The following is a 12,718-nucleotide window of genomic DNA, read 5'->3' on the forward strand; positions in this document are numbered from 1 at the left end:
ATTATACGTATATAAATATCGAGACGGTAAGAAAATTTCGACAAGTTATATGTACATAAATATCGAGACGGTAAGAAAATTTCGACAAATTATACCTATATAAATATCGAGACGCTAAGAAAGTTTCGACAAGTTATATATATACATGTAAATATCGAGAAGATCGATCAGTGAAGCACGAGTTTTTGAAGGAGCGCGTGTTACACAGAGCACAGTAGCAATCGTGGACACGCGTGGCCGTGATGGCAGCCGGAAAGTTAACACGGGCGGTCGCGTCGATCCTCGGAATTAATTAAAACCGTCGAGGCGAGGGGAACGTGTATTTTTATCTGCCCTCCGCTCCCGGTGACACGTCTATCTTCAACTCGGTCTCTGCATCGCAAAAAGAGGAAATTGGAGGAGAGGGGGGGAGTAGAGGGCGCTACCGAAGCTACCGCAATCTTTATCTTCCCTGCCAATCCCAATATAAGTCCGTTTATGGTAAGTATATCTTTCCTTATAAAATTATATCGCTTCTCGTGCCTTTCTCTCTCTCTCTCTCCGTCGACACAAAGCAGGTAACGATTTCCACGGAATTTAACTCGTAAATTTTTATCTTTAAGGCGAAGTAATCGAGATAATAATAACACTTTTTCTTCCAACACTTTTGGACTCGCATCGACGATTCTACGTGAAATAACATAAACATAATAAATATATCGTACATTTTCAGGTATGTATTCTCCGAGTCACGTAATACAATTTACAATAATTTGGATTATTTATCGCAATCTTTTATCATTCGAAGAACTCCAATTATTGTTCTCTGCTTGAATTTCAAATTTGTAATTACTCGAGAGTTTTATTACATTTTTATCTAATAATATTCTCCCGAATATCATACTTATTTTAATTCGTTCGAATTACATATATATATATCGGTGAAATACAACACTTTTCTATACATTTCTTCAATTCTACTCTCTCTCTCTCTTTCTCGAAGAAAATTCTCCACAAGAAAGAAAAAGAAAAAGAAAGAATTCATTTTCCCCCTCGACCCACCTCGCCTCCCCAGCCCGTACAACGAGATATCCAGGGAACGGATCCTCCTCTGTCCGAGCCATCTCGACCATCCTCTCTCCCCCGATCTCACGTCTCGCGGCGGCATCAGCCACCACGCGCTATTACCACGACTCGTCGACGGTAACCTGTCGACTGCCCCCGCCGCGGTGGAGGAAAAGAGAGAGGCGCGCATCCAGGCAGGAGGCGAGCGACGGAGACGGAGAGCGCGGGGCTGGGCGGCGCAAAGGATGCTCCTTCGACTCGCAAGCCGCGCTCCGCTTCATTAATCTTGATCGGATCAGTCGAGATAGCGGCGAGCTGTTTCGGAAACCCTCCCCCTCCGCCGCCGCCCGTTCTCATCAACTCCCCTCCCCCGCTTTCTTTCCCCCTCTTTCGGACCCCCTCCCCTCCCGGGGGCGCAAGAAAACCCCCCAGGACGGTTCGGCACCGCTGTGACGACGACGAGGAGGACGACGACGACGACGACGACGACGACGGCCGCCAGCCGTTTTAATTCCGGCTGAATCGACTGCCAATCCTCCTTCCTTCCTTCTTTCTTTCTTTCTTTCTTCCTCGACCTCGTTCCGTAGCCAGGATGGAGCCTTTGCGATTCATTAAATCCCTTTTTTCTTTGAGAGAATCTTCGTCCTCGGAATAAGAGAGAGGGAATTTCTTTGCACAGCCGAGGTAGAGTGCGTGGACATTCGATTATTCGTTTGGGTGTCTCGTTTCGAGGGAGGAGAAGGGAGAGAGAGAGAGAGAGAGAGAGAGAGAGAGAGAGAGAGAAGAGTTTTTGAGAGAGTTTGGAGCACAATGGGGGACGGTGGTGGGCAGCTCCTTTAATTTCACCAAGGAATCGCCTGTCAATCCCCCTTCATACCTGCTCCTTATAATTCATTAAAATTCTTTTTTGCTTGCCTGGAAACGTGCCTGGATCTTGTTTTCAATTTAGCGCAGCCCCATACTGCGACTACCATAATGCCCCGCACGAGAGTTACCCGCGGAATAGCAATGAGACGCCGCCTCTCGGAGGAGATTCGCGATTCGAGGGAACACTCTGAAGCTGAATCTTCTTACGTAAGAAGATAACTTGTTGTAAACGATCTGTTTTTAATGATAAAATTATTATAAACAGTAAAATTCAATCGAGATTTATCCAATTGTTTTTAGTTATCTGGATTCTAAATCCGTCTTCCAAATCCATTCGCCGAGAAACAAAGGAACGAGATGGCGCTGCGAGCGGTAAAGTAATTCACGGTTCGTCACGAAATAAAATGTACTATTATTCGAAATAATTCGTGAAATTATATTTTGGCTATATATCCTGGTTGAACTCTTCGACGACATTTTCAAAGGTATTCAGTAATTCGAATAATAAATTGAAACTCAGTTTTAATATACATCTTCCAATGTATATATATGTATAACCTATATATTAATGATTTAACTATCGCAATGAAATAAATAAAAAATACTAATTAAGTAAATTAAGTAAGAATAATAAATCGAAACTGAGTTTTAATATACATCTTCCAATATATATATATAACGTATAAATATTGAAACTGAGTTTTAATTAAACTAAATAAGATTGTGCTCGTAATCTTACCATGTTACAATCGAATATTTCGATTTCTGTTTATAAAGTGTACACATCTTCCAATATATATAAATATTAATTTAAATATCACAATAAAATAAATAAAAAATAATTAAGTAAATTAAGTAAGAATAATAAATTGAAACCGAGTTTTAATATACATCTTCCAATATATATATATATATATATATATATATATATATATATATATATATATAACCTATAAATATTAATGATTTAACTATCGCAATGAAATAAATAAAAAATAATTAAGTAAATTAAATAAGAATAATAAATTAAAACTGAGTTTTAATATACATCTTCCAATATATATATATATAACGTATAAATATTGAAACTGAGTTTTAATTAAATTAAATAAGGTTATGCTCGTAATCTTATGTGTTCGAATATCTCGATTTCTATTTATAAAGTGTACACAATCCTTTCAAATATATATAAATATCAATTAATAAATATAATATTAATAAAATAAGTAAGTAAAATTATATATATATATATAAAATAATAAATAAAATATTACAACAACTAAATCCTTATTATATAATATTCTCTTCTTATTAAAACCTCGTCAAAATTTGTTGGAAAATAAAATTAGGGTGGAAACTCTGGAAGAGCACGTACGATGGGACGACGACAAGGTGTGGATAAATAGCAAATCCTCTCGTGTTCCGCGACGACTTAATCCCCCCCCTGACGAGCATCCCTTCTGACCACCAAATTATCGCCCCTCCTGTGCAATTAATCCCGCGACTCTGACCAATAATCGCGGATTAGAAGGATATATCAATGTATGAATCCTTCCTATGGCGATCCTATGGCGACAAAGGATCCCTTTCCTGTTTCACTGTTTCCTTCTCCCTCTCTCTTTCTACTCCATCAAACTACATATACAAATAACACTCTCCACAGTTTAAACCGTAAGAGAATAAACAAAATATTACATATTTTTAATATATAATAATATATCTTGTAACAACAATTAAATATATATATATATATTTCATTTTTAGAAGCTTTTCCTAGAGGCAAATTGTAGCAAGAGGAATGAATCCACTATGAGAGTTTCTCATAGAGCCTCGTCCCCTCGACGCAAGCAAGGGTCCGCCCTGCAAGGGTCCGGCGGTGGCTGCCCTCCTCGGATTGGTGGAATGGCTCTCTTTGACATTGGTCCACAGGCCGAATTCTCTCTCTTACCATTATTATTATTATTGTTATCAACACCCCGCTGTTTCCACGACGATTTTTCATGGCTGCTTCCCAAAAAAAGGTTTTCAGAAAATCCAGCTTCTCTCCAGGTTGGAAATTGCGTTGCAAGTAGAATGTTTAATTGGTTGGCTAATTGTCAATTGTCATCGTTGTGAAACGTGTAACGAGGAGGAGGGGAGAGTGGAGGGGAGATGGGGACGAAGCCTTGATTGAATCGGCACTTGGTCGCTCGCTTGAAAAACGGCCAGTCATCCGCCACTGCTTTCTCTCTCTCTCTCTCTCTCTCTCTCTCTCTCTCTCTCTCTCTCTCTCTCTCTCTCTCCTCCAATTTTTAACCCTCGCGTCGCGGATTATCCGTGCGATCCTCGTTCAAATCGCCACCCTCTTAGTAGTAGTTGTAAGTTAAGCAAATTAATTTGGACGAATCTTTGAAGGAAACTTTTTCTTTTCAGAGACGTGAAAATGAAAATGAACCATGTGGATGTTGTGTTTGCGTGTAAGGGAAGAATATGGGAGAAAGGAAGGAGAGGAGTTAAGAATGGAATTTTTTCTTCTCTTGTTCTTTTATTTAGAAGAGGTGTAACACAACGAACAGCTGTTACAACGTGATTTTTGGAACACCTTGTGGCTCCAAGGCAACAGGGCTTATCACACCCCTTCCCTCGTTACATTATTCATGTTTAATATCATCGAGTATTTCATCCCCCTGTTGGGTGGACAAAAGGCAGCCAAGCAATATCGTCTACGTGGTGGAGGAGTTTGTAGGAGGAGGTATCGCCAAAATCGTGGGTAAAAATGGATTAATAGGAGGAGGGAGAGAGAGAGGAGAGAGGAAAGGAAGGAGGATAGGGAAAAAGATAATTTCGAAAAGAGGGTTTCTCTTTTCTTTTCTGGAGAATGCAGGAGAAAATAGAAAAAGATAATTTATTATTTTGGAAAGACATATACATATGTAAATTTTAAGATTTTTGAAAAAAGGTTTTTATTTTTCTTTTTTGGAGAATACAAGAGAAAACTGAAAAGATAATTTCGAGGTGACAATTTATTATTTTGGAAATATATATACATATGTAAATTTTGAGATTTTTAAAGAAAGGATTTTTTTTTTCAGGAGAATACACTCGAATACATGAGAAAACAGAAAAAAATAATTAAGAAGTGACGTTTATAATTCTGAAAATACGTATAAATTTTGAGATTTTCAAAAAAAGGATTTCTCTTTTCTTTTTTTTTTGGGGAAAATACATTCGAATATACGAGAAAACGAAGAAAGATAATTTTTGAGGTGACAATTTATTATTCTGAAAAAATATATATATATATGTAAATTTTGAGATTTTTGAAAAAAGGATTTTTCTTTTCTTTTTAGAAGAATACACGAGAAAACAAAGAAAGATAATTTTTGAGGTGACAATTTATTATTCTGGAAAAATATATATATATGTAAATTTTGAGATTTTTAAAAAAAAGATTTCTCTTTTCTTTTTAGGAGAATACACGAGAAAACAGAAAAAGACAATTTATTATTCTGAAAATACGTATATGTGTTTAAATTTTGAGAGAAGGATTCTGAAAAAAAGGGTTTTCTTTTTTTTTTTTTTTTAGGAGAATACACGAGAAAACGGAAAAATACAATTTCGAGGTGACAATTTATTATTCTGGAAATATATATACATATGTAAATTTTGATATTTTCAAAAAAAGGATTTCTCTTTTCTTTTTAGGAGAATACACGAGAAAACAGAAAAAGACAATTTAGAGGTGATAATTTATTATTCTGGAAAGATAAATATACATAAATTTTAAGATTTTCAAACAAAAGATAGAAAAAAACAATTTATTATTTTGAAAATATGTGTGTGTTTAAATTTTGAGAGAAGGATTCTGAAAAAAAGGATTTTTCTTTTTTTTCGGAAGAATACATAAGAAAACTGAAAAGACAATTTCAAGGTGACAATTTATTATTCTAGAAATACATATATGTGTGTGTTTAAATTTTGAAATTCTCAAAAAAAGAATTTTTCTTTTCAGGAGAATACACAAGAAAATTGAGAACACAATTTCGAAACGACAATTTATTATTCTGGAAATATGTTTAAATTTTGAGATTCTCAAAAAAAGAATTTCTCTTTTTAGAGAATGTGTGTTTAAATTTTGAGGGATTGTGATTCTCAAAAAAAGGATTTCTCTTTTTAAGAGAATAACTCGAATACACAAGAAAACAGAAAAAGACAATTTATTATTCTGAAAATATATATACATATGTAAATTTTTAGATTTCCAAAAAAAAGAATTTCTCTTTTCAGGAGAATACACAAGAAAACTGAAAACACAATTTTAAGACGACAATTTATTATTCTGGAAATATGTTTAAATTTTGAGATTCTCAAAAAAAGGATTTCTCTTTTCAAGAGAATACACAAGAAAACACAATTTCAAGATGACAATTTATCATTCTGAAAATACATACGTGTGTTTAAATTTTGAAATTCTCAAAAAAATTTTTCTTTTCAAGAGAAAACTGAAAAGACAATTTCGAGATGACAATTTATTATTCTAAAAATATATATACATATACATGTATATACGTATATAAATTTCGAGACTGTGAAAAAAATGTTTCTCTTTTATTTTCGATGATTATGCAATACAATACCAGTTGAGATTTCTATGCGTGTGATATTATATTATATTATACAGAAAAGTTCACAGGAAATGACTATCCGGACGGAGGCGCAATCTGTTCGAGAGATCGGCAACAACCTGTGCCTGCCTGCGTGTGTGTGTGTGCGCGCGCGCACGAGGAAGAGAAACGGCGATCGAGACGATCACCGTTGTAAATTGCGATATCGCGCGGTGTAAAGTGCAGACACGGTGTTGTTTCAAAGCTCTGGTAGCGGTTTAATTTACCTAATTGCCATCATCTTTAAATAATCATTAGCAGTTTCTCCCCTTCATCAATCGCCATATACACATACGTGTACATGTATATATAATCTCTGCCATCGTCTAATTAACACCCTCTCAACAAGAAGAGCGGGCATTAACTCTTGACTTTAATATCTCTAATAAGACAACGTTACGTTAGGCGGGGAAGTAGATTGTTAATTGCATATTACGCGTTTTCGAGGATGCACGACACATGAATGGATCGTTTACTCTCGGTTTTAATACGAGGCGAGGAAGGTAAGCGATTCGTGGCTTCTATTATACTTTCAAATGGACTCTGGCGGTTAGAGGGAAGAAAATGCAGTGCCATTTCTTTTAATTGCAATCCCAGAATGCGGTGGATCGTTTTGGGTTACAGAAAATCTCGTTTTCTTTAACCGAAGAATAAGTTGCGGTACAAAAATGCAGTACCCGTTTCTTTTTAATTGCGATTCTGAAATGTTCATCGTTGCGTTGGATCAACGTGTTATTCTTTGATATTCAGTTTATTTCAATTTGTTAGTATTATATGATATTTGTGTTTACGTTGGTAAAATTAACAGGAAAAATAATTGTAGAGATTTCAATTTTTCTTGGGTTTTCTTCATTCTCTCAGAAAAATTTCATTTTCTTTCTCCATTCCAACTCGATTTAGAAATTCTCTAATAATTATAATTTTAGAAATTTTAAATTCCAATTTCAATGTATTCATTCGTTTTCATTCAATTATTATTTTTCTTTCTTCTTCCAATTTTTCAAACACAATTTCATACTTTTTTAAATTTCAATTCCAGTTCTAATGTATTTTTATTCATACTTGCAATTTTTAAATATTTTTCTTTCATCTTTTAATCACAGTTTCATATATTTTCTTTCAAATATCAATTGTAATGTGTTCTTTCACAATTACAATTTTCAAATATTTTCTTTCAGTTTTTCTATTGTCAATTCAATTCCAATCATCATCAACTATCAACAATTTCATACATTATCCTCAAATGTTAATTACAATTTCCAAATATTCCAATTTTTCTATTTTCAATCATAATTGTATACTCTGTACTAATGCACTCTTTTATAATTACAATTTCCAAATGTTCCTCTCATTTTCTAATTATAATTTCATACGTTTTCCTTCAAGTATCAATTTAAATTTCCAAGTATTCTTCCCTTTTTTCAACCACAATTTCTAATTACAATTCTTTCTAATTTCTAATTATAATACAATCTCACAATTACAATTTCCAAATATCCCTCTCTCGTTTCTATTCTATTCTTCAATTTTTCTATTTTTAATCATAACTCTATACTAATTTACACTCTTTTATAATTAATTAATCTCCAAATATTCTCTCTTCTCATTCTAATTCTTCAATCACGTATAATTTCATAGATTTAAATCCTCCAATTCCAATTCCAATTTACTTCTTCATTTTATTATAATTTCCAAATATTCCTACCTCGTTTTAATTTTTCTATTTTCAATCATAATATTATAATAATTGTACATTCTTTTATAATTACAATCTCCAAATATTCTCTCTCTTATTTCAATTTTTCAATCATACAATTTCATATATTTACCCTCCAGTTCTAATTCTAATTTCCAATTCTCCTTCATAATTAAAACTTCCAAATATTCCTTCCTCAATTTTTCTATTTTCAATCATAATTCTATACTAATTGCACACTCTTTTATAATTATAATTTGCAAATATTTGCAAATATTCTCTCTTTATTTTCTACAATTTCATACATTTTTTTCTCAAATACCAATTTAAATATATTCTTTTACAATTTCCAAATATCCTCTCCTCGTTCCAACTTTTCAACCACAATTTCACAATTACAATTTCCAAATATCCCCTCCTCGTTCCAATTTTTCAATTGCCAACCCCAACTTCCATCATCATCAACTATCAACAATTTCATACATCATCCTCAAATGTTAATTACAATTTCCAAATATTCCCACCTTGTTTCAATTTTTCTATTTTTCTATTTTCAATCATAACTTTATACTAATGTACACTCTTTTATAATTACAATCTCCAAATATTCCCTCTCTCATTCCAATTCTTCAATCAATTCAACAATTTCATACACTTACCCTCCAATTCCAATTCCAATTCTAATTTACTCCTTCAGTTTATTACAATTTCCAAACGTTCCTTTCCTTGTTCCAACTTTTCAACACAATCTCACAATTTCTAAATATTCCTTTCTCATTTTAATTTTTCTATTTTCAATTATAAATAATTCTATACTAATTTTACACTCTTTTATAATTACAATCTCCAAATATTCCCCTTCTCATTCCAATACTTCAATCAATGTACAATTTCATACATTTACCATCCAATTCCAATTCCAATTCCAATTCCAATTTACTCCTTCATTTTATTACAATTTCCAATCATTTATCCTCCAATTCCAATTCCAATTCCAATTTACTCCTTCATTTTATTACTTTTAATTTCCAAACATTTACCTCTCCTTCCAACTTTTCAACACAACATCTTATCCTCAAAATCCTCCTTCCCAAAATTACGTCTCTCCCAATTCTCTCCCTCTCCCCCTTCCTCCTCCTTCCTCAACTCGAATCGCAGTAACGAGATCGTCGCAGCTTTTAATCCGAGGTTAAAAGGGAGGGGGGGGGGGTGCGCGTGTCGAAGAAAACGCGGAAATAGAGTCGGGGTGAGTCGGAGGGAGGGGTGGTGCAACGTTGTCAGCGTCGCGGCGTCGCCGTCCCCCCCCCCATATCCCATCAGACCCGCCCCATCCTCCACTCCCCCCCGCCCCACAAAGGGGTCGATGGTGGCCACGGATCATTCACGGACGCCGAACGCCCGACAATGCGCCGGAAATTTCAACGAAACCCTCTCTCTCCCTCTCTCTCTCTCCTTCCCTTGATTTCCGCGGGGAGCGCTCCCCTCCCCCCGCCTTCGTCTCGCTTTCGAAATACCCGTATGGCCGCGGGTATTTTTGCTTTTAGGGGGGAGGGGGTTGACGACGCCCTTGACGAATTAACGCTATCGAAAAGAGGGAGAGAGAAATGGCGAGTTTCGACGAAGCGTTTCATTGTTTTTATCTCTTGGAAAGAAAGTAGTTGTTGAAGGGAAGGAGGAAGAAGAAATGGTGGATGGTTTATCGTAAGTTGCTCGAGTTTCTGGAAATTTCTTCTCTTTCTCTTGATCAATCGAAATGAATGAAATATCGAAATTCATTACGAATTTTTCTGGTTCCAAAAATTTTCCAATCGAAAATAAGAGAGGAACTCGCTTAATTAGTTGTTGAAGGGAAGAGGAAGAAGAAATGGTGGGTGGTTTATCGTAAGTTGCTCGAGTTGGAAGTTTCTGGAAATTTCTCTCGATCAATCGAAATATCGAAATTCATTACGAATTTTTTTGGTTCCAAAAATTTTCCAATCGAAAATAAGAGAGGAACTCGCTTAATTAAGATTAAGAATTTGCATCGATAATTAATTTATTATAGATAAACAGCGGAGGAAATTCGAAACTTCAACTTCAACCTCCCCTTTTCTCCCCAATTTCACAATAAAATTCTCCACCCTTCGTTCCCTTTCTCTCGTTCCTCAGAATTCACAGAAACCGAAAATCTCGAATGCACCGAATTTTCAAAACTTTCACCAGCCTCCCTCCACCCCTCTCCTCATACAGAATCCACCACGTCGTAGGAAAAAGCAGTGGAAAAGCAGCTGGATGGAGAGCAGCGCTGGATAATCAGCTACGCGAGGAAGAAAGAAAGAAAGAAGTATGGAAGAAAGCATGGCAGGCATCGCGAGAGAGAGAGAGAGAGAGAGGTTACGACGTCAGCAGCAGGGGTTGCCGAAAGAGAGAAGGATACCGGAGGGAGGAGAAAAGCGGCGGAGAGGAGAGCTCTCTCTCCTCCCTCCCCCTCTCTTCTTCGATCATTAATCACATTCTCGTGTCACGGCTAGCACCGCGCCGCCAGGGGTAAGGGACTGTACACCACGCCAGTGGTATGAGACTACTAAAGGGAGGACCGGGACACGCTGCCGGCCGCCTTCTCCTTTTCTCTCTCTCTCTCTCTCTCTTTCTTTGATCATCGAGCAACCGTGGATGCACTTTGTATACCTTTCTTTCTTTCTTTCTTCTTTTCGATTCGATGATTTCGAAAAGAAGTCGAAAAGGAGGATACTGGAGGAGAAATGGGGAAGGAAATTAGGAAAAGTGTAAACGAGTTTGTTTATGGAATGGTTGAGAAAATTATTAAAATATCGAGATTGGTTTGAATTTGATTAAAGAAGGCAAAGGTGAAATTCTTCAAAATGGACGATAATGAAATAATGTGTCTTTTCATTCTGCACGAAGAAAATATAAAAATCTTTCAGCAGCTGAAAATATAATCGAATCGTGGAAAAATCTTGATCCCCTCGATATTATATTATATACATTTGCTTGTTTATTTTACAGGTGAATTTTCACGAGAGACTTGAAGAAATGACATGAAATAGAAATTCATTCAAACGAGAAAAAGACGAGGAGATCGCGTACGACAATTGGAGGAAATTATTTCTCCCCGATTTCTTTAAAAAAAGATAAATAACGTAAAAGTAGAAACATCGAAAGATTGAAAAGAGTGGAGAAAGATTGCTGTACAAGATAGGATTAAAAAATTAAAAAACTCTTATTGAATTTCTATTTCGCGAAGAAATTACTCAAACTTTAATATACAAAGAGAAAAGAGTTATCGTATAATTTACGACGATTTAAATTGAAACAGATGTTTCGAGGCCACAGTGTGAGTCGTCGAATGTCAAATCCCGTCAACCAAATGTTATCGCGGCGGTGTAATAACCAAAGGAAATCTTCTCGAGAGAACGTATCCTTCGTGATTAAAGTTTCATCGAAGCGCGTCTTTTCTCAAACTTTCTAAAACTGATCGTGAAGAGGCGAGAAGAAATAAAATATAATTATTTTTAACTCTAGACGAATACATTTAATTAGAAAAAAAAAAAAAAACAGAGAAAAACAAGCAACGTTGAATGAACGTTCAAAATTCTACAGGATCGATCCCCGAGATCGATTCAATTTTCCCGAGAATTCGCGCCATATACGCTCGCGCGCTATTTTCGACGCGAGATAAGACTCCCCCCTCCCTCCCCTCCCCTCCTCGCGCCGCCAGGTATCCCTCAAGTTTCTCTCTCTCGGCGCGCTCGATAGCCACCGTAAGATATTGTTCTCCCGATGAAATTAATAGTGGTCGTAATCCAGCCAGGCCGCGTGGCATTAATCCTCCCGCGGTATTAGCGACATCTCGAGCACGAGCTGCAACGACGACGAGGAGGGAGGGGGGAGGGGGGAGTGATTCTCAGGCTCGAAGAGCGTCCTCTAGTCTCGAGAGACGAGGAGAAGAAGGGAGCCAAGGAACGAGCAAGAAAGAAGGAAACAAAAGAAGAGGAAGGGAGGGGGTTATGAAGGAGAGAAGCTCTGTTGGAGAGCTTGTCCACGAGGAGGAGGAAGAAGATTTGTGCGGGTGTATTTCTAGTCGGGTGCCTGTCGCACCCCGTACGCCCACCCCTTTCCGCTGCACGGCCCGTGGATCTGAAATAAATGGTTATCGCGGATTACCCTCCTCCTCCTCCTTTTCCTCCTCCTCCTTTTCCTCCTCCTCCTTTTCCTCCTCCTCCTCCCCCTCTGCCGGATGCTGACACGTCATAATGGCCGGGGAATTCGCCTTGAAATTCGCCGGTGGCCCGTCATTGGAGAACGATATTTCTTCATCTGTCGCTCATTATCGGCCGATTAATGCCCGGCGACGTTGCAACGGCTCCCGTTGCAACGACTGTCGCTCGAGGCGGGATATCCTCTCCGTCGGGAAATGGGGCTTGCCGAGATGAAGTTTGAGACAGGTAAGCAACCACGTTCGTTCCTT

General features: G+C 36.8%; 1 long non-coding RNA gene across 1 annotated transcript; it reads left to right on the forward strand.

Annotated features, from left to right (window-relative positions):
* LOC102654769 lies at positions 1-2,469 on the forward strand. Its single transcript, XR_003306233.1, has 3 exons — positions 1-480; positions 1,994-2,118; positions 2,212-2,469. It is a non-coding gene; the product is annotated as an uncharacterized LOC102654769 (long non-coding RNA).
* The last annotated feature ends 10,249 nt before the right edge of the window (positions 2,470-12,718 follow it).

Source organism: Apis mellifera, linkage group LG16 (genome assembly GCF_003254395.2).
Source record: "Apis mellifera strain DH4 linkage group LG16, Amel_HAv3.1, whole genome shotgun sequence".
Lineage (NCBI taxonomy): Eukaryota > Metazoa > Arthropoda > Insecta > Hymenoptera > Apidae > Apis > Apis mellifera.